General features: G+C 37.2%; 1 pseudogene; it reads right to left on the bottom strand.

Moving 5' to 3' along the window:
- Nucleotides 1-10,512: 10,512 nt before the first annotated feature.
- LOC149476880 (uncharacterized) lies at nt 10,513-11,705 on the bottom strand (annotated as a pseudogene).
- Between the last annotated feature and the right edge of the window lie 11,168 nt (nt 11,706-22,873).

Below are 22,873 nucleotides of genomic sequence, written 5' to 3'. Positions count from 1 at the left end.
GCAACCAGTAATGTAACGTTGGTTCCTCTTTCAGCGGATGTGACTGATCCAACGTTTAGTTTCCCTTAACCGCTATAATTTTAGAGGGTTTGGAGACAGTTGATACGCCCGTTTCATCGGCATTCCATATTTGAGACCCTCTAGATCTGTGACGATCCATGACCTGTGCTAATTTATCAAAATACTCTGCAACATTCGTTCGATTAAAAGAAGTTGCCCTACTCGAACTGGTAGCTTCTGGTTTCCTTATGGAGAGACGGTCGTTTCTTGACAAGAAACCTTGTAACCAATCTTTGCCACCCATTTTATTTACATGCTATGTGTCAGGCAGGCATCTGAAGATTATATTTTGTGGCACATTCATATGCGAAGCGACGAACATCTTTTGGTCCTAAACCATGAAAGATTTGAGCAACAATGGGAATCACTTCGCTATTTTACATATTAATTCTGGTCTATTAGCCAGCATTTAAAATTGAACAGTTACTACAACGTTTAAAGTAACAAACATTTAAAAAATTATTCATTTGTCAAAATGAATCTTAATAGTAGTTAAAGTGTTAATATTACTTTTTTATTTTATTTTAAGGCACAATTTGAGATGTGACAAGACAATGTTTTATTATTGTAACTTATAACTACCTAATTAAATATTTTTAGTCGAAGTTCGGGATGGTTCGAAGTTCGAGATGTTTCTCGTAAGTTTAACCAAAAGCCTTTCCTGGTTTCAGGCATCAAAAGTACTATTCTTCTATCTTTTCGTTCTTTTGTTATTCCTCTCGAGGAATTCTTGTTTGCAAAATTAGGAAAGCATTTGTTTTTAATTATTTTAACTTGTAGAAAATCTAGTTCTTTCGTTTATCATCAGTAGGTAGCTCTTTGCTTTATTGTAAACGCTCCTCTTTCGGCTCTGACTGCCATGATGTCTTTTAGATAGACTCTGGGTTCCATGTTTCGAATTTTATGCTGAGACGACACATCCTCATAACTGTAAAAATCGGATACTGTCATCACTTTTACTATGCTACTTTTTGAATTGGGCATGTTTACCGAATCTACAAAGTCATCAAAATCATAAATTTTCTTTAATCTTTTTAATGCAATTTTGACAACCTGATGGTGAAAGCTATCAGACGACATGAACGTATGGCCTGGTTCGTACGTACGTTACGTAGGGTAATTGATTCGGCAGAAATCAGCTGACTATTTACTATGTTCACCAGAAAACTCATAAACGCCCAGTTTTTGTTTTAGGCTGCGCAATTGTCGGCCCATACAACGATATGCTTCATGTCGCGTTCATGTATAAAAAACGATCTGAATGCTGAAATTATGTATATCTTCTTGGCTTCTACCAGAGACAGTTATAAAATAATTATTGAAAAAACACAAACAAAAGCATTCAACATAACCATAATATGCACTTTTAGTAGGAAGTCTGAGCTTGCATCTTTTTTATTAGATTTTCAATTCTAGGCTGAACGGGCTCTGTCGACTGTCGTCCAATGCAAATCCCCAGCAATGTCCAGCCTGCTTCTGTGTTTGGTTTTAATAACAACAACCACCGTTAAAGCTTTCTCACACAGATACGTACTTGAAAAGGGTAAATACAGTTTCAGTTCTGCTTCTGCTATTCTGGGATAAATCTGAAGACATTTAACCCAGAAGGAGGGCTTATCCATTTTTTCAAAGTCGTATTTTGCAGCAGAATCATTTTTAATTTCCAATGCTTGCTCCTGTAGTTCTTCTGGCAGCAATTCAACATCAATATGGTAAGGGTCCGTTGTTAATTATTGGTAAATGTGATTATCGCAGACGTTTGGAAAGTATGAGTTCATCTGTAAGGTGCTGCAGATGGTCCGAAATTTCGGCTTTTGAAATAAAACTAAAGTTAGAATTGGGTTTTTTTGGCATGTAGTAGCTTAATAATTGTCCTGTCTAGCAAATAAACTTAAACTCTAGTTAAAAACGAAATAATTACTTATTGTAACTTGTAACAAATTGTCATGACCGTTTTCCAAACTTTTACGAAAATGCAATTTTTAACTTTTATTTTATTAATGAAATAACTAGTTATTTTAACTATTACATATTTAATAAAATAAAAGGGCAAATCCAATCAAAATAGGCCAATCAGTACTTGAGAATGCATTTGTTTCGAAAATATAAAAAAAAAATTTTTTCACAAAATAAAGAAAAACTATATCAAAACTCTTCAATATTTCAGGGGATATCTGACCTATCGGTTACGGTCCTGACATAGTAAAGTTGAGGTCAAACTGGGACTAATTAAATACACACGCTTACCTTACTTTTCGTCATTTTTATTTGACTTTTATTACTAGTACTATTTTGCACATGTTTACGTATGATATCAAAAATCAACAATTCAGTCTATAAGCAATTGTTTTTAAAACTAGCTTAGGTTTTAAAATTTTCACTTAGTATGGTAAAGTGGTTCTTAAATTAATTAAATCACTTTGAAATAGTTTGTACTAATAGCTTTTCTTGACTTGCTTGCTACCGACATAAACATTGCGATGTAGAGAAATCGCTTGTGCGTAAAGATTTTGTAATTTAAATGCATCTTCACTGTAACGCAAACAGCAACCTAACAAATCATCCCACACAAATTTGTCTACTAAGATATGTTGTGCTTTGTATGCATCACCTCTACCGGCAGCTATAGCTTGTGGATCGTTTTTTATATCACGTTGAATGCGTCCACGCCATTGTATAGATTTTCTTAAGGAATTTCTCGTAATTTCATTCACAATCCATTTTTTGTGACAATTTTTATAAAATTTGTATATACCGTAAATAAACAGTAATGCCACAGTACTTGTGTGGTTCGCTAGCTGTCTTATATCGGCATTATTTGCTCCTGCTGCATTTTGGGCCAAAATAAATTCCTCTTTACTATTTGTAGATCCCATTTTTGTAGATCAAAACTTAGCATAGAAATAACAAAATGGCTCACGTCCACTCACTACAGTTTTTATTCGCTACTGACGTTTACAGATTCATGCCAATGCTGCCAATTCTGGAATATAGTTAGTACTGGGTGCAAATATTTTTTTACTGACTAAATTCATAGGATACCCCATGAGAAAATTATTATCAAAGAAAAAAGGCAAAAGGGCTGGTATTAGGAGCAGGGCTGGTATTCGGGGCAACCACCCTAATCCAAAAGAATATATTCAAAGTGACGCTTTTGCACCTTACATATTTTAAGTAAATGTATGGTACAGCTAGCAAAAAAGGAATTAACCAAATAAAACTATTTTGTACATATTTATGAAAAATATATATTTTTGTACAGGTATCAAGGACAAGGAATTTTTTTGAATCATTTCGTCTGACCGTCTATTTTTAGAACAAATTTGTGTTAAAATCTCATATCTGTTTCTTGTAATGCTGCATCACAAATCTCTTCTTCATACTCTGGAGTGTCATTTTCACCAGTAGCTCGGCTCAGAACTTCCCTGTAATAATTAAGATCATCTCGGCTCTCCCATTCATCACTGAAATGTTTTTGCAGTAGTTTCTTTACATCTTCCAATTTTGCCCTGTTTAATACTACTTTTTTTTTATTAATGCGGTTCGGATTAAAACCAGTCAATGTTTTGTTTTTTTTCATTATATTTTTACTCAGCCCCGCGTCAGCATTGTAATGAACTTCCCCTCTTACCAAAATACGATTTGGCTTTCTTTTTAAATAAAATCGTTTTGTTTGCTGGAATTGGAAATGCCAGTTCCCAGGTGTTCGAACTACTTTTTCTAACTCCGATTTCCAGTCATATACGTCATCAAAACGTTTAACTGTACCATACTTCTCAAATACTTCAATGTACTGATCGGGAGTTAGAATAATCTCCATATTCTTGATTTCTTTTTCAATCAAACCAAATACCCGGTCCGGTGGCAGAAAAGAATGGCCAGGAACAGGGAATACCAATTCTACTGAAGTGATATGTTGTGGTGCACAACGATTCAACCAGTTAGAGCACATTCCTACCATTGTGGTATTTTTGTTTCGAGCTCCACATCCATCGGCTACTAGTCTTACAGTGGTTATATTTTCATTGAACGATGTGTTTTGGAGACAGTCGAAAACGGCTGATGCAATTTCATTGCTGCCTTTACGATGTTCGTCTTCTGTCCAAGTGTACAGTGTTACATTTTCTCGCTTCAATGTATTTTCCGGAACAGTCCTGACAACGGCAAAGTTGTATATATATATAGTTGTCGGCTATAATAAGCGGCCTGGTCAGATACTTTAGGTAGTACTTGGTTTTTTTGGCAGTCGAATGAAAGTACCATTAAATCGTCTCTTTTTTCCTTCAAGAGTCTGTAAAATGCTCGTGCTTTCAATTTATGGACCCGCATTTCAGCCATTAACAATGCTTTCTCAGAAGTCCTCGTACATGATTTAATTTTTTCTGTAAGCTCACTGCACTTTGAACAGGTATCGGTTCGAGGGCTGCCAAATCCTAAATTGTAACACCGTGTGAAAACAGATCTGAAATAGCATTCTAGAACTTTCATACCCTCTTCGCATTGTTGACAGTATAGTTTCCACATTTTACGGATATTTAAGGATGATGACAAATACTTTCTGATGACTGTTGACCTGCAATAGTGGGATTCGATGCATTGAAATTTCTCGATAAACGCTTTGACTGCTATAAGCTTATTTCTATTTTTAGCAGAGGTATGATCGCCTCCTCTCCTTTCTTGAACTACTGACCCAGTAGCTGTAAATGTTTGGGAAACTTTTCTAATTCTGTGTGCTGATATGTTCAAGATCCCCAAGAAAGTTTTTTGACACACTAGAAGTAGTTTCGTATCTCCTCTCCTCCGAACATAAAGTTTAGTTGTATGTTCTGTAGGTTTGCGTACACCCACTCTCGGACGCCGTCTTTTGATTTTTGTAACTTTACAATGTTTTAGTATAAAAGCGTCTTGATCTTTTTTGTTCTTTGTTTTATAAAATTCACCGTGAAAACTTTGTATATCCAGCATTGTTATTTTTTTGCATTTAAAATGCTTATTATCTTGGCCATGATTACATGAAGGTAAACCAGGCGGTGTCTTAGCCGAATATCTGCAATACCAAAAGATCACATTTAAAACAAACCAGACTAATAAACCAAAAGGCCCTGCCAAAAGTCATAAAAAAAGATGCAGGATAGCGGGTGAAACCAGGAACCTATCTTACAAAAACAAAAACAAATTAATTGTATTGAAAACATGCATTGAAATCAGAGCACAAAACACCGTCAAAATAATACTTTTTTTATCATAAAATATACTTAAGTCAACATCGCATTTTTTGACTGACGTTACTAGCACGTTTATCAGGACGAAAAAACCTTCGCTTTTGCTCTTTTCCACGTCTCCGGAGCCCTGATTCTTTTCCTCGCCTTATCGGGAGGTACTTCTGCGACGTTTTCTTCCATATTTTGTTTATTTAACACACAAATAACTCTTAAAATGGATAACAAAACTCACACGACTTGACTAGCAACAATCATCCGACGCCATGCGACGCCAACGCAGTCATTGCAGTAAAATAATTTGCAGGCCATACATTTTGTTTTCTTGCCAAGAATTGAGCAATCACAACCATTACAAATAAGAAATTTAATGTCATGCTTTTTTATTAAAGTTGCATTACTTTTTGTAATTCTCTTTGTTAGACGTTTGTTCTTGTTTTTGGCCTCTAATATATCGAGTTTAGTAGAACTAGGTCCTGAACTAAGTGATTTACAGGTATTATCTGGTAAAATATCTAAACTCTTTTTTGTTGTACAGTTCAGTTGGTTATTATATTCATCAAAACCTGGTCCTCGAGAATTAGACTCTGCATCGGGCAAAATATGTATAGGCAAGAAATCAATATCTTTCAAATTAAATTCAATATCCATAGGCAAATTAAAAGTTTCTGATTTTATTTCCAGGCTATCTTGTTCATCCATGGGGAAATTTAGGTTTTCTGATGTAATATCCAGGCCATCAACTTCATTTATGGGCAAGTTCAGGTTCACTGGTACGATTTCGGGAGAAGCAACTTCATTCTTAGGATAATCCAGGTTTTTTGAGACAAATTCCGGTAGACATATTTTATCATTAGGCATGTTAGAGGTTGGTGTAGTATCCAGGTTATCAACTTCGTCTATGGGTAAATTCAGGTTCATTGGTACGATTTCGGGGGAAGCAACTCCATGGGTTTTTATCTTCCATATATTCCTTAATGCTGTAATAGGCTGTCTGAACTAATACGTTTTTTACATAATTTTTAAATTTAGCACTACTTAACTCTTTGATACTATGAGGAATTCTGCCTATACCTTGGCCCATAAATGAATTTTTAACTTTCGCTAACCGATAAAATGGCATTTCAATTTTATTTCTGTTCCTTGTGCCATAACAGTGTCTATCTCCTACTCTTGTGTGTAAGTCTGCGTTATAAAGTCTTATTGCCTGAAATGGCATCTTTAAATTCAGTGCAACTAACATTAATATTAAAGAAAACGCACAATTCCTTTTTACAGTATGTACGGCGAGACGTTTTCTTTCATCGGTCCATACATTTCCCATGACACTGAAGATTCGTTCCACAAAAGCATTAGATATGGGAATACTACATACATACTGTACGATTTTCAACAAATTTGGCGCTGCTTCGTTGTTAAAAATTTGCACCACATATTAAGCGAATTCCCTTCCAGTGAAGAGAAAACACTGTGGAGTGCAGCTAGTTCTTCTAGCCTTCAGGAGGAGTTTGCTGCTTCCATGATGAGATATTAATGGAATATTATTTATTTTATTAATGCTTTTTTTAATACAAAGTGATAACAAATATTAAAACAGCTTAATCATGCATATAAATATACCTGCCCCAAGTGACTGGAATTATGCTGTTTTAAGAATTTAATTAGGACAAAAAAAGTTTTATAATCTTGTTCTTCATTACAGGCCATTTATCAGAAAAAATATCAATATCTATTAAATTTAACAACGAGTTATAATGTCTTAAAGTTCTTGTAATAGGTGAATTATTGGTAATAGGTGTCTAATAGGTGTCTTGTAATAGGTGAATTTGTTTTACATGAGGGTAGAAAAAATAATTTATAAGAGCTAGGACGCTTCTGTCTACAAGGCACAGATATATTTATATGATTAAGAAGTTCTGGACAATCAACTTTACCATTTAATATTTTATGCAAAAATGCCATATCTAAAGTTTGCGTCTGTTATCTAGGGAGCATAATTTAAAAAACTTTAATCTTTCGGAATAAGAAGAAAGCTGTAGGTTGTGATGATAAGAAAGTAGGGACAAAAATCTTTTCTGAATCCGTTCGACTCTGTACCTGTGCACGTCGTAAAAAGGAGACTATACTTGAGAACAATATTCTACAATATTGCGACATAAACATAAATATAAAATTATTATAGTTCTATAATTTTTATATTGTTTTGTATTACGTATTATAAAACCTATTAATTTGGAGACTTTAGTTGCGGATTTTCAGTCACCGGAAAAGCGTTCCAAGTAACAGAACCCTCGATTGGACACGAATGGAGTGCTCAAAGGAAAAGATTCCCTTTCATTCTGCGCATATCGTGCGAGGTATAATAATTTAAAATCTTATATATAAAATTCTCGTGTCACAATGTTAGTCTGCATACTCCTCCGAAACGGGTGGACCGATTCTCATGAAATTTTCTGTGCATATCGGGTAAGTCTGAGAATCAGCCAACATCTATTTTTCATATGTACCACGGGCGAAGCCGGGGCGGGCCGCTAGTTCTTATACACTACTCAAAACAAAATAGGGCCCACCTACACTTATCTCAAAGTTTTGCCTACACGTAATTTATAGGGTAGTTATTGGGGTACTTGAGTATACCCTTACGTTGTTGACATGTTAACGAAACTTTATTGCTGTTTTAACTATTCTATAATGTTATTCTCAAGTGGGTAACCACAAAAAGTTAAATGTTTCAAAATCACGTTCTTTCCAAATTCTCAATCACTTGTGTTCAAAGTCTCATTCTGAATGTTACTGTAGCACATCGTTATTTTTTAAAGTTTAATTTGGTTTCGGTATTATTCGTGATTATTATGCCTGGATCTCGCGTTCATATGGATATGGAAACGGCAGCAAGAGCGGTTGCTTTGCTTCAAGAAGGAAATTCTCAGAGGTCGGTGGCAATACGTCTTGGTATGTCACGTCGAGCTATCCGAAATGCTTGGGATCGTTATCAAGAGACAGGTAGTGTTGCTAGAAGACGTGGAACAGGAAGAACTCGGGCTACAACAGCCCAAGAGGACCGGTACATCAGACTTACAGCGCGTCGGCAGCGGACGGTAACCGCCCGTGCCTTACAAAATCAACTGCGGCAATCTACTGGCACGCGAGTGAGTGATCAAACCATTCGGAATCGACTTCATGAAGATGGCCAAAGGTCCAGAACTCGCGCTGTTCGACTGAAAATGACAAGTGCTCATCGTGCAGCACGATTAAGGTTTGCTCGTGATCACTCAGACTGGTCTATGGATAACTGGGGGACAGTTCTGTTTACGGACGAAACTAAAGTGAAGTTTTTAAGTGACGATCGTCGAGTGCGTGTATGGAGAAGGGAAGGTGAACGTTTTTCTGAACCTTGTGTCCACGGAACAGACCGATTTGGAGGTCCAAGCGTCATGGTGTGGGGCGGCATAAGCCTACATGGCAAAACGGAGCTCGTAGTTCTTGATGGAGGTACCGTGACTGCTACTACCTATGTTGAACGGGTCATACGGCCTCACGTGATCCCATTTTCACAAAGAATTGGCGAAGAATTCATCTTAATGCAAGATAATGCCCGCCCACATACAGCCCGTATCACTCAAAGTGCACTCTCTGATGCCAATATAAGAGTTCTGCCGTGGCCAGCCATGAGTCCTGACCTCAATCCAATAGAGCATATGTGGGATCAATTGAAAAGGAGCGTCAAAGCAAATTTCAGCAGCGTAAACAGCCAACAAGATCTCATAAATGCTCTTAAAGTCTGTTGGGAGCAAATACCTGACGAAAATGTAACCCATTTGATTGAAAGTGTCCCAGATAGGCTCAGAGAGTGCATACGGAGCAGAGGGGGTCCCACACGCTACTAATTACAAAATAAACCAGATTTTTTTGTTAATAAAGGTTTTATTGAAACTTTTGTCATTTGTCTCATTTTTGCAATTTTTCTCTGATACTGTTAATTTTGCATAATTTTCATAAAATCGCTAATTTTTGCTTAAGTTTACGTTAAAACAATTGTCCTACACGTTGTTCGTTTATACCCATTCATAAAATATGAAAAAAGTGAAGAGTTTTTACAACACAGCAAAAAATCAGGGTGGGCCCTATTTTGTTTTGAGTAGTGTATATAAAAATGAATCGCAAAATGTGTTGGTAAGCGCATAACTCGAGAACGGCTGAACCGATTTCGATAATTCTTTTTTTATTATATTCCTTGAAGTACGAGGATGGTTCTTATGTAGAGAAAACGTAAATATTATGTACCACGGGCGAAGCCGGGGCGGACCGCTAGTTTAAAATAAAATAAACTTAATTCCACACGATAGTATTGGTGAATGGAACATAGCTCGTGCACTGTGGCTTTATCCCACGCGCTAACCATTCTACTATATTCAGCCACTGAGGCAAAGCCGACACCACGACTTGAAGCAGGTAACGGGATGGCGAGTGTCTGGACTGTTACTTTGAGCGAATCAATAGCCCGTTCCAACTCGATGTCCTCTCTATACTCTATCCACCGAGTCAAGTTAATATAGCGCTCTCTCTGTCACGTAATCCCATACAAATGACAGAGACAAAAAAGTCAGTGGGCGTAAAACATTCTGAATGTACGTACACACTGCGATACTCTTAAATAAAAAATAGCTTTCTTCCCACGACACGACGACGCCTTTGGTGAAAAATTAGGCTTACATTAGGCTAGTAGAAGTTTCTTAAAATAAATAAAAAAAAGCTTTTATTAAATTAATTATTTAATGTGAAGGAAAAAACAAGAGTAATAAAATATTTACATCATTTATTTTCATTATAATTTACGTAATTATTATAATTCAAAAAACCCCCGACACAAAAATAATCTCTAAAAAGTATAAACCCTTCTCTTTTTGCATCGGGGGTTAAAAATATATTAATTACTATCCGACGACGTATCACTGCTACCGTTTTCTACATTTTTATGAATTTGTCAGTCATTATTTCTACATTCCTATCCATTGCGTTCATTTTTGGCTCTATTATTTCTTGTACATGTTTGCTACAATTTTGCCACTTTTGGGTATTAATATTTTGAATCGCGTTATTCAAAAGGTTTCTTAATTCCGCCATTTTGTAAGTTGTGTTTTCAGCGGCAACTTTACCTTTTACTTGAGCCCAAATTAATTCTATGGGATTTAACTCGCAGTGATACGGCGGAAGTCTTAAAACAGTTTTATTTTTAGCTTATGCCATTTCATCTACAGCACGTGCTTCGTATAGCTTTTTGTGTTGCTTAACTATGTTCAACAGTTCTCTTTTAAATGAATCCTCATCAAACGTAATATTTTTTTCTTTTAACCAGTCGATAATTTCTTGTTTTTTATTTTTTTCGGTAGGTATTTTCTCAGTTTTCCTTGAGTTATAGGAGGCATTGTCCATTACAATCACACAATTATCATCTAATTTGTCAAATATTACTTCGAACCAATTTTCAAATACTTCGGCGTTCATGTCTTTGTGATAATCCCCTTGTTTTTTTGATTCGAACACGTGCAGACCTCCGTCGACGAACCCATCTTCGCTTCCAATATTTGTTATTATTAGTCTTTTGCCCTTACCTGACAAACAAAAGAATTGCAGATAAGATATTGCAAACTTTTTAGATAAATAGAAAAGTATAACGAATTGGGCCCATATTATTATATTACTGATAAATTATTATTGTATAGAAAATAGTCATACCTGAAGGATTTTTCAAGCCCGTTGTTAAACCGTTAATAAAGGCATCTCGACTGCTTTTCACAGTTGTGTCTTCCCATGCCCTTGATTGTGTGTCCTTCATTCACCCATGTTTCATCCAAATAGTATATTTTTGTCGATTTTCTCTTGCATTTTTGATAGCTCGAAGATAATTTCGGCGCCAAAAGTATATATCATCACGATCCAGTAGTAAGCTGTTTCTGCCGTGTTTATTATATTTGAAACCAATGTTTTTCAGTATTTTATGCAGTGTGCTTCGTTTGAATATCCCCCAAAGTGCCATCATCACTGGTTTTCTTCAAAATTTTGCACTCTGCACAGCTCTGCACACTTCACTGGCCTGGACACCTTCACGTTGACCTCGCCTAGCACCTCCCGCAATTTGGCGGCAAGAACATCCGCTTCTTTTGTGCTGGAAGCACCAGGGATCTCCAATATCCTGGCACCGGTAACAGCTTGCCTAAAGCGTATCGCACCAATGCCAATCTCACCAAGATCGATCCCACGCCGCGCCTCCGTCAGGATCTTGGCATAAGTAATGCCACGCTCCTCCGCTCCCGGCTGAAGGGTCAGGACGACAGCCGAGGAAGAGGGGGCGTGGAGTTTGTGCCGCTTTTTGCGGGACTGCGCCGCTGGCTTCTTCGCCTTAGCCCCCTTTGTTTTCTTTCCGCCCTTCCCGACCACAGTCCATCCTTCCTATGGCTGCTCTTCCGGGGGGGGGGTCTGATGTTGGGGGCGCGACTTTGCTGGCGGGTTTTGAATCCGCCACGCTTTTCAACGCCACTTTCTTCTTTTTCTTCACCTTGGCCCTCGGCTCCATGGCCGTAGCCGTAGCCGCAACCTGTACCGCCGCTTGTTGCTTTAAGGCAGTCTTTGCGACCGGAACCGCAGCCCGCTTCACGGCCCGCTGTGGAGCGGACCCCGTCGCCGATGTGCTTGGTTGCGGCAGCGAAGCAGCCATCGCATATGTCTTCTTCGTAGATTGCGGGAGAGGGGCAAGGTCATCGGTCGTTTTTTGGACGGCCTCCACTGTCCCTCTCCTACTATCCGCCGCCAGCGGCGGTCTTACGCGCTTAGCCGGCGGCAGACGCTCTTCTAGTGCCTCGAATCTGGCATTGATCATTCCTCCCACCTGACGCATGATGGACGCTACCAATTCAGCGTCAGGTTCTCGTGGTTGAGGCCGCTCTTGAGCGCTTTGCGAGGTCTTCACCTTTTCGAGCTCCTTTTTGAGGAAGTCGATCTCGGCCTGTAGGCGGGAGTTGTCCGCCTGCAGAAGCCGTGTCTCCTCTGAGACTGTGAGCCGCTTGAATTGTGCCACCGACAGTTCAATGTCGTCGTGCGCCAATTTGAGGACTTTTTTGAAAGTGGTCTTCAAATTGTTTGACCTGGACCGCACCTTCTCAATGGCGGCCAAGCTATCCGCAATACGGAGGCTAAGAGCCTCCGCCGTGTTTCCTTCCTCTATTGGTATGGGGGGGAGGGGAGCGCTAGCACGCATCGCCTCGATGCGCTCAGCGCACTCCGCGACCTCCTGCTCAGCCTGCAACTCTGTCTCCAGTTTGCGCGACGCGTCCAGTTTGGCTGCACGCCGAGCGGCGCACGTACCCGGCGTGCGGCGCACGTACCCGGCGTGCGGCCCTTCCCTCTTTTGGATGTTTTTTGGCAGGGGGTTTTTGGACCCCCAATCCCATCCTCCGAATCCGAACCGGAGCGGCTCCTATCTAGGGACCTCTTCCGCCACAGCCTTCCCTTTTCGTGGGATTGCATATCCACCACGCTGTTGGCTGAGCTTGATTTCGAAAGCCCCACCGCTCTCGTCCGTCTTGTCCTTGCGTCATCCGAATCATGTTGTCTTTCATTGTCCAAATTTATTTTGCTAGAGTCGTCGTTAAATGGGGCCGGGTTAAATGACATTTTTGTTCCCACGAGTATGGGGGATATAAAAGTCCATCCGGACGGTGCCCCCTGCACCCGGGTAACCCTTATACACCATGGAGGTCGGGCGGTATCCATGGGAGGCCACAGCTAAAGCTCACGCACTCCCGAGCCAAACTGTCCAAAAGGGACAGGAAATCCACGCCGCTGGACTGAAACGCAGATTTGAGGGTTTTTTGATGAGGTGTCCTTCCTCTCGAACCGGCCGGTTAAGGCAAGCCTCCTGGTCCGTCGTAGCTGCTAGACTAGACTAGACTAGACTAGATTTGCGGCCGGATTTAATTAGGCAACCATATATTATAATAAATAGAAAAAAATTAGCTTTAATTTGATATATGATTCATAAATGTGCGTTATGAACGTAAAAATGAATCGAAATCATACCTGTTTGCACCAGGCTGCCAAGATGTTGCGACCAGGTGAAAAGCGGCAACCGTGATTTTTTAGAATTTTTATATCATTTGACGTGATGTAGACTACATTTTATTCAAAAAACAAGTGAACGAATTTTTTTCCCAAAAACCGATTAGAAAAATTTTAATTAAACATGCTTGCGGCCAAATTTTGACTTGCAACCTAGTCGATATATATTCTCCTAATTATAAATATACATAAAAATTCGGTTTTCAGCAAAAAACGATGAACGCACTAATCCTATATTTATAATTTTTAAAAGCCAGCAACCCTTATTTGCGGCGGGATTTAATTAGGCAACCATATATGATAATAAATAGAAAAAAATTAGCTTTAATTTGATATATGATTCATAAATGTGCGTTATGAACGTAAAAATAAATCGAAATCATACCTGTTTTCACCAGGCTGCCAAGATATTGCGGCCAGGTGAAAAGCGGCAACCGTGATTTTTTAGAATTTTTATATCATTTGACGTGATGTAGACTACATTTTATTCAAAAAACAAGTGAACGAATTTTTTCCCAAAAATCGATTAGAAAAATTTTAATTAAACATGCTTGCGGCCAAATTTTGACTGGCAACCTAGTCGATATATATTCTCCTAATAGGCATGACGACAGTATCCATAAATGTTCGAATTAGTGTTTTTAAGGGAAAATGTATAGTATATAAATTAAAAATAGTGACTTAGAAATATTAAAAACATTAAGATTAATGAGATTATCAATAAAATAAAACATTGAAATTCTGCAGTCCGCCATTTTGACTGAAACACGCGTGACGTCACGTCTACGTAAACAACTCGCAACAACTTCGCGGCAGGTGTATTTTGTTGTTATGAATATGCTGAGAATACGCATTTTTATTTATTTTCTATTTTTTCACGTATGCTTTATCGACTCAGAACAGAAATATAATTGCGAATTCACGAATATGTGGTTCGGGTTTCTCTGCGTCAAATTTATACAATCATTTCATATTATTTTCTCACTTTGTATTATTTTTATGTAGATTCACATTGCAATACTGCACACCACTTATAAACTTTGAAATTAGATTTTATAACACTTTATAATTAAATATTTGTTTAATTTTACTTAGCTTTGCATACAGATAATTACGTATTTACGTAAGAGTGACGTCACGCCTACGCCATGACACCTGTGAGCTGTTTTAGCACAGATAATAAATATTTTTTGAAAAATGGCTTTTATCTTCGTTAAATTTAAGTATATTAGCGAAATATAGGGTTTTTCTTGTTTAATAAACGTACACACACATTATGGAAGAGGTTTTGAAAATCTTTCGTCATGCCTATTATAAATATACATAAAAATTCGGTTTTCAGCAAAAAACCGATGAACGCACTGATCCTGCGGTGGGATCTTAGACTAGTTCTTTCACGGCCAAATATTCAGTAGAGAGATGATGACAAAACTCTTTATAACTAAAATAGGTTTATTAGACGTTTGATAATTTGCATGAATAATATAGTAAGTCTTAAGCTATTGTTTTTACTATAAAATATAGTTAGGGTTACCTACCAATATTCGCTTCCTGTTTAGCTACATGAAGGGGAAACCCTATTAGTAATTCATCTGCTAACGGTTCACGTTTCAAACCAATTGATGGAACAGCATGTTTTTTTAATTGGGTTTTCTTTTTCTTAAAATCTCTGGGTTTGAAATGCACTCCACACACATGTTTTAGGGAATGAAGTTTCTCTATAGGCAGATAAGCCAAATCTTCTATCCCGACCACTTTAACCCATTGTTTGCACCTACAAAAAAACAATATTATTAAACATAATTTACACTGAGATAGAAAAAAAGTTTATAGCGGTAGAAACAAGTTTAAAAACGAAAAAAATGTGGACAAGTTACATCAACAGCAGGCATGTTAAGCTAGTCAATTCCCAGAGACTTCCATTTGTCACAATATATTAATTTCCTTGGTCCGGTCAACCGTACCATAGAAAAATCAAAAAACACATTTTCCATAGTTTGTTTTTTCCATGTACAAAAATTAATGCTTTTTATTATAAAAATGATAAAATATTAATGATAAATGTGCAGTACGGATTCTATAAATACTGACCTTGCCTCGTCCAAAGGAAACTTTGCAAGAAAAAAGCGTTTTTCACCCTTCTCTCGACCGGATTTGATCCCACACACTTCGCATGTTTTATAATGCATACTAGCTTCGCCCGCTTTGTCTAAAACCTAATAAATTATATACTAAAACCTTTCTCTTGAATCACGCTATCTATTAAAAAAAACCGCATCAAAATCCGTTGCGTAGTTTTAAGGATTTAAGCTAAGGGATTAGGGACAGAGAAACTTTTTTTGAGAAAAAAAACGACTTTTCTTTTTTTTTCGGTTAATAATGTGACGTTGACAGTAATGACAATACTGAAAGAAAAAAAGAGATAGATTCTGTAAGAGTAAAAAGGACAAAAATACCCGCCATAGACCTTAGTAACCGTTTCATACAATCTTTTTTTTTATATAGAAGCTGCGTAAGGCTGCAAGTCACAATGAATGCACCAACAGTCCAAAGTACACGCCAGGTCACGGAACAATAACAATAAAATATGAGCGCGTCTGCACAGTACGGGTACCACGATCAGACTAAAATATACACGTAGTCTGTTTTTTAATTGTTACTTTGTCTAAGGCCCCTGCCTTAGACAAAGTAACAATTAAAAAACGATAACGAAGTTAGAAAACGCAAAAATGTATGGGATTGACATACGCCGCGTTAGATCAAAACGATTATCGTTTTTTAATAATTGTTACTTTGTCTAAGGCCCCAGTGCATTAACGGTTATCGCTGACCAATCACAAACAAGTCTATGTTTTCCGTATTAACTTGACTCGGTGGATAGAGTATAGTACGTAGTACATGTAACTCAATGTATTACTATGATTTTTATGATTTGCAAACTTATCAAATGAGTTTTTTTCACCGTCAGTAATGTCTTCGAAGTCGGGCTTAAGTATTGAAAGAAAGAAAATACATTTAATCCAACACACATTATTGCGCAAACTTCCCGTCAAGCTTTTTTTGTTTCATTTTTGTCCTTGTACTCTGTGCAAGTTTTGTCCCATATAAGTGGCTTCGCTTCCACCAAAGTTATCAATAGTTCGATATCTATCTCAATTTTATAGTTTAGAAGAAGGTATGCAGTATAATTACGAGCGTCGTCGAGCGTGCGACAGAACTACGCACGCGCGTACTCTCGCAGACTGTACCTGGGCGACTGACCGGCCGGCGCGTCTGAAAGCTAGCTGTTGCTGTTAGTTCGGCCGCCGGCTAACCGATGCCTGGCGACCGGACGCACAGTGGTGGTTCCGGCGCGCACCCGGCAACCGCCTGCCGAATAAATTACATGCATACATGTTTCATATAAAGCGCTCTTTTCTTCTTTCTCTCTTCTAATTCCTCGCTTGAAAGTTTTGACGTTCGTTTTATTGACTGTTGTCTTCTTTTCTCTAATGTCCTTTTTCTCTGTATTTTATTATATTTTTGTTTGTTTTTTCTTTCCATGATGTAAAGGAATAATTTTATCAAATTAGTGTAAAGTCTGAGAAAATGTTTGCAGAATGCTCTGCGCGTGCGTACCGCCGTACCGGTGTCACTCAGCTGTAGTACCAAAATACAGAAACACAAGCGACACAATTTTTTTGGTAATTTTTTGTTGAATTTAAATTGACGATTATTAATTTTTCTATCTTCTTTTAAATTTTTGAAAATAATCAAATCGAGATATTGTATCATTGCTACATCTGTTAGCTACCACAATTAAAAATTTTCGCATAGGAAATAGTTGGGCGACTCACGAAACGAAGCTATTCACGAAGATTCAGCTTGATAGTAATTATTTTTATATCAAGGATCTGTACTACTACTTTTAAGCGTAGGACCGGGATAACGTACCACGCAATTTGTAGGACAAGAGAGATTTGGAAAGAGGGGACTCTTTGATCAAACCATAGATTTTGTAGGACCAATATTTTTTCGAATAATTTAGATAATTATCTTGAGATTTTTATTTATTTATTTATTTATTTAAATAGGTACACATCACAGCTGACAATTTTGACTAATTATACACAAATTTAATCACATTTTGCGGTAAAATGCCAGCCAAATTGTATGTACACAGCACAATTGAGGTTAAAAAAAAAAATTATTAAAAATTACATTATTTAGCAAAATTCATAGATCAAGTAAAATATTTTTTTTTAAATACATGTCATAAAATAAATTGAATCTAAATCATAGTACAGATAAATATCACATCACTATAGCTACAATACATTAATTAAATTACATAAAATACAGTTAAATAAAAAAAAATTCAGTTAGTAATAAATATTTTAGAACCATCAAATCAACATATTTTATCCTTAATACCTCTCAATGTAGAGTTTCGTACAAGAGATTATTGGGCGTCTCATCAAAATAAAGCTATTAACGGAAAATTAGCTTGATAGTAATCAAGTGCAAAAAAGGGCGACGGATCCTGAACTAGTAGCTTTCATACCATGACGATCCGTTGAATATAGGAACCGAACATAAATCACTAACTATGGCCAAATTCGACAATAGACTTAACTTTTTTCAATTATACCTTACTTTTTCATATACAGGGTGGAAAATTTTTATGGGCCCTGGAGGGGAACTACCTTAAATCCCTAAGTTAGCTCATTTTACTTAAGAGTATACACAATATATTATGTATTAAGATTCTACATTTGCATATTTGTCATTGTCGTAACTATTTTGGCACTAGTTAAAATTGTATTAACCTAATAAGAACATGTAGATATAATAGCAAAAATGAAAATAAAATATTTGTAACAGTCTTGGTTGTTATAGAAATACCTACCTAAAGTTGTATCAGCTGTTGAACATCATCACGGTCGATTTTTTTTGTCATTCTAAATGTTAATTCTGGTTTCTTTATTGTTTTATAGTATTTAATTGAGAGATATAGAGTTCCTCGTCTATAATTTTCATATCTTCAATTTGCCCCACAAAGTATTTTCATTTTTGTCTGACATACACAAAGTATTTTCATTTGTATCTTACTAAGACATCATCCCATCCAATAAGAAACGGATTCATGTTCATTATTAGTTAAGTCTATATCAGGGGTGAAATCTATTGCCGCATCAGTTTCTTCAATATTAAGACTTTGTGGTAAACTGTTGGAATTTAAGATATCGTCCCCAGCATAATAAGTGGCTATTTGATGTTCTTTATTAGCATTGCATACAATATCAGGGTTGAAATTGTCTATCGCGTCGGTGTCTTGAATTATATTAAAAGTTTGTGGGAAAGTGTAGGAACTATTATCTTCGTCGTCGTTGTTTAAAATACTATCTGATACTACATCCATTATGTCTGAATCGCTATGGCAACTAATTGAACCGGAAACACAAGTTGTTGAAGATGAACGTTTTCTATATCTGGCTTAACTACTACACTACACTAGTTGTTAATAAAATTAAAAATATCAATGGCACAAATCACAATAGTAAGCACGTCATCATTTCTCTTGCGAACATCTAAGGACTGGAACTCTCTACCGAATACAGTTTTTCCACCTTCTTACAATCTATCAAAATTTAAAGCAAATGTGAATAGGCACCTTCTAGGTAAACATGTTCCAACTTAGGACGCGTTGTCACTTACCATCAGGTGAAACAGCGGCCAAATGTTTACCTATTCATGAATAAAAAAAAAGCTCCAACGCCAACATAGTCTGTGCATGCCTCGTGCACCCAACACTGGCAGTCGTCGCATTTGATCCAGTCTTCATCTGGAGGCTCTGTGTACCGTCCGCTACAAAAAACACATACAACGTTATCAGCAGATTTCTTGTTGCGGGTTGAAACTTTTTTCTTTATACCAGAACTCGATGCCGTCAGTCGTTTGCTGGCTACTTTTTTCTTGGCCGAAGGAACATTTGTTACTTTTTCCTGTATTTTTTATTGGGATTTTCTGTTTCTTTATTTCTATCTCTCTTTGCTGCTGCTTTATAGGAGTGCTGGTCAAAATTTCAGCCTTTTGTATTTTCCGTTTACGTGATGTTTTAGGTACAGTTTGTTTAGGTATAGGACGAATATCCAATGGGGTTACTTTTGATGTTGTAACATGGTCAGGTATAACTGAAGACGTAATGCACCCCTAATCATTTAAACATCATGAGTAATAGATGGTTATAACTCATGAAAATGCGTCTCAACCTAGCATGTTATCAATTAAAGTGGTCCAGGCATGTTTTGCTCTGATCCGAGCGATCTGAAGGCGAATCCATCGCCAACACCTGGTCTCCTCTCACCAACCAAGTTTAATACGCCCATGAAAAAGTCTTGCGACTTAAGCTCCACTGGTGTCCAAAAATCATCCAAATAGCCAACAGGCAACGACTCATCAGCCCAGGCCTCTCCCGGGAACAGCCGTTCTGGGTTACGGAGCCCAGTAGCCATGTTGCATACGAGTACTCTATCAAGGGCCCTACTATAGCAAGGGCCCTCGTATTCAAAATTGCCGATAGCATCCAGCATATTTACAAGGACGGAAAAGTTCACGGGACACGCTCGAATTGTGTCGCGGTCTTCAATGGTCATGATGGGGCGGTAGAAGTCGCCAGCGTCGTAGTTGAGAGTGTTTATCTGTTCACTCTTTACACTCAACAGTTTGTATTTAAACTGTGCTAAAGTTACCCGATAAAAGGCAAAAGGTGAGCAGCGCGGTATGCGGTCAGGTCTACGACCGTACAGTTCATAAATCTTTTTAAATAGCCACTGTGTGTAGAAACCCACAGCCGTAGTGGTGATGGGATAACGGCTGCCGTTTTCTGTGTTGAGAAATTAACTGCTTTCTCAGCTGTTAAAGCGTCGTCGAAACCGAAGAATAGCTTTTTATTAATATGATCTTCTATGCGTTTTTCGGCTTCTTTAGTTTTCGGGTGATTCTCCCTGAAAACATTTTGGCGTCGCTGGTCACGCTTCCTTTGGCTAGGAGGTTTTCCTTGGGCTAAAGTTTTCCATTTGGCTTTTAAAAACTTGCTCTATCTATCAGGTAGCTACCCTAAAAATTTCAGTAGACACACACACAGCACAGCGCAGTTGGCAAAGTGCAGCATCCTCAAAATGAGTTCAAATCGATTTCGGCTCATAATGGACTTGACAAATTGCTGTTCAAAACATTTGTTAGTGCTCCAGTACAATGATAGTTGAGGTAGTTTCACTATCCCCATCCAAATTAAAATGCCAAAGAACCGTTTAATTTCATGGCAATAAATAAACAAATTAATTACAATATCTTGACTGTATTTTAAAGAACAATACTTATCTGTCTAGAAAGAGATTGAACCCTCAACTTATAAGAAATTTAATAAAAGAGTTTTACGATTTATCATTTATTTGAATAAAAAATAAAATACAACACAAATCAACAGCTTTATCATTAGGTTATGATGATACTTTATATCAATTTATTTGACCAAGAATTAATACAAAGTAACCTGCTGATTCATCACTTAACCTATTTCTATGTTTTCTAATTACTAATGATGCTTTAGAAAATAACCTCTCAGCAGTTACTGAAGTTGCAGGTATTGAGAGAAAATCACGGGCCATTTTCGATAAAATCGGATACTCTGTCTCATGCGTCCTCCACCAATCTAAAATGTCTTCCGAGCTGGCAGTTCTTGGTTTTCTCAGGTACTCCTCCAACTCGTCTACCACGAAGCCTTGAAGACAAGATCCAGATGACGTCGAGGGACATTCATAGAGTTTATCAAAGTCTATTACGTCTTCATCTTCATCACATTCTTTATTTTCTTTTTCTGGTAATTCCAGAGATTTGTTCAGTGAGTGTAGACTTTTATATTCTTCATAAAGTTCAATTGAACTAGCGCAGACTTTCTGTTTTAGGTTGCTTCCCCCACATAATCAGGTCAAAAGTCTGAGCCTTATGCCTTGGGTCTAAAATTAAAGAAGTACAATAAATCCAGTTGCTCTTCTTGTAATGTTTAAGCATTTTGTCTTGAGCTGCTTGGAAAGCTAGAATGAGCCTTTCATCCACTTCAGATCAATTAGGTTTCTCATCTAACTGTTTTACCATGGATTCAATTTTATCTAGCAAGAGATTGAATGATACAATGACTAGCGTACTAGTGACTACGACTAATGTAACATATATGTCTCCACCAAGTTTTGTATTTAAAAGTTTAAAGTTTATTAGAAATTTATGTAATTTTTCGAGTACCTGCCATTCATTAGCTGTAATTTGAAAATCATTTAATTCGGTGACAGAACTGCACAATATGTCAATGCCCGCTCTCACTTTTAAACCAAATCCAATCATATCATGTGTGGAATTCCATCTCGTTGGACAGTCAAGAATGGCATTTAGATTTGATGGCACGCCAGCTGCTTCACAAGCAGACTGAAACTTCTTCTTCACTATCTCACTTCTTTTTATTTTACTGGAAATACTGCGTAACTTTGTTACAGATGTACGCGAGTCGGCAATATTTGGTGCAGATTCTTCATCTTCCTCATCCTCAGTTTCGTCTGCATAGTCTTCGTACTGCTGATCTTGCGCGTTAGTGTCAGACTCACAGTGTAATGCTAAGGTCTTTAATAAATCATGTACACCAAGGTTTAAAATGTGAGCAGAGCACCGGAAATGTTGATTGTCTGAATCAAAGTGTGGCGGCAGCTGTTTGCCCAGTTCATACATAAATTTGGTATTTGCAGTTGCGTTGTCGACCGTGATACCATGTATTTTATCAATTATGCCATATTCCAATAAACATTCATGGAAAATCGTTGCAATATCTTCCCCAGTATGTCGACCGCGTGATGGTATATAATCATTACAATCGTTGTCTATACAGGGTGTCCCAAAAAATAGTGTCAAGCGGAAGTCCTGAGATAGAACACCTCTTGGAGCATCCGAAACACCCCCATGTATGTTCCGCAATTTTTTGTAGTTTTCGAGATATGAATTTTTTACTTAAATTTTGAGAATTATTGACCTACTTACACAACTTAAAAAAATTCTAAAAAAAAGTATAACACATTTTCGAGATATTTTTTTTTTGCAACTCCATTCTAATGTATTGTACTTTAATGCTTAAAACATTCGTCTTCGTAACTTTGATGGAAGTTTGAAAAATTATGGTACGAAGTAAAAAATTACGGTCAGTAAATTATGTCTTAAAATTTCAAATTTAAATTTAAAATCTGAATAGGTAGTTTCATGGCTCCTAAGTAAATCTAAAAACTGCGCCAGACTCTCAGCTTTCATTAGAAAAAAGTATGGATTAAAAAAAAGTAGTACTGAGCGGTATTTTTTTTTCCAATTTTGCTAAAATTGGACTTCAAAGGCAGATAGGTAGAAAATTTTTTAAATTAGCCCTTAGGTACCGAAGTTTTTTTGGGCATTTAATCATTCTTAGA

This window comes from Colias philodice, chromosome 26, assembly GCF_061535455.1.
Source record: "Colias philodice isolate Cphi_HAF_F1 chromosome 26, ilColPhil1 Martin Lab GWU primary, whole genome shotgun sequence".
Taxonomy (NCBI): domain Eukaryota; kingdom Metazoa; phylum Arthropoda; class Insecta; order Lepidoptera; family Pieridae; genus Colias; species Colias philodice.
Note: the sequence above shows the minus strand (reverse complement) of the source record. Positions and strands in the feature narration are given on the sequence as shown.